Below are 643 nucleotides of genomic sequence, written 5' to 3' on the forward strand. Positions count from 1 at the left end.
CAGGTTTTTTTTTTTCTACATTTATGCTTAAACTTGCTTGAAAATTACAATTTAAAAAAGTGAATGTAGGATGTTTTACGAGACATAAGGGCAGGAATTCAGAGGGAAAGGAGCAATTTTGAGCTCTGCTCTTAAAAACGGCTTTTTTTTTTAAGGTCATACGTCAAACGCGTCATATTACATCACAAAGGGTAAACATCTCCGCTCTCTGAACGCGGGATAGTTAGCTATGTTGGCCGTTGAGTTACCAGGTTGTGTTTTAGTGAGTCTGGTATTTTTCGGTAGTTTTACATTGTATTTCACCATTTGTATATCCATTGGTGGCAGTATGGTGTTTTGTGCAGGTTGCACAAATACCAGCCTGGTCAGGACACTTGAGTACACAGTTTCCTCTCACGGGAAAAGGACCGGAGCTCAGCTTTCGTTCCTTGGTGCGTTGTGCATCCAGCTCCCTGCAGCACATACCTCCTCCACAGCTTTATGCTGCGCTGCTCTCTCTTCTCATCTCCTCCCTCCGTACACGCACCGTAAGACATCAGTGGTGGGAGTTCGCAATTAGGTATACGCTGTCGGTGTGCTGTACTGGCTCCCAGCCCGTCTCCTTTGTGTTTGTTTGTTTTTCCCCCTGTCCCTGTGTTGTTTG

General features: G+C 44.8%; 1 protein-coding gene across 3 annotated transcripts in view; it reads left to right on the top strand.

The window, feature by feature from the left end:
• The window catches only part of klf12b (Kruppel like factor 12b), a 27864-nt gene that overhangs the window by 22575 nt on the left and 4646 nt on the right, over nt 1–643 (top strand). The gene's annotated exons all lie outside the window — the stretch shown is intronic.

Source organism: Notothenia coriiceps, unplaced genomic scaffold (genome assembly GCF_000735185.1).
Source record: "Notothenia coriiceps isolate Sejong01 unplaced genomic scaffold, NC01 NC01_scaffold00034474, whole genome shotgun sequence".
In the NCBI taxonomy this organism is placed as follows: domain Eukaryota; kingdom Metazoa; phylum Chordata; class Actinopteri; order Perciformes; family Nototheniidae; genus Notothenia; species Notothenia coriiceps.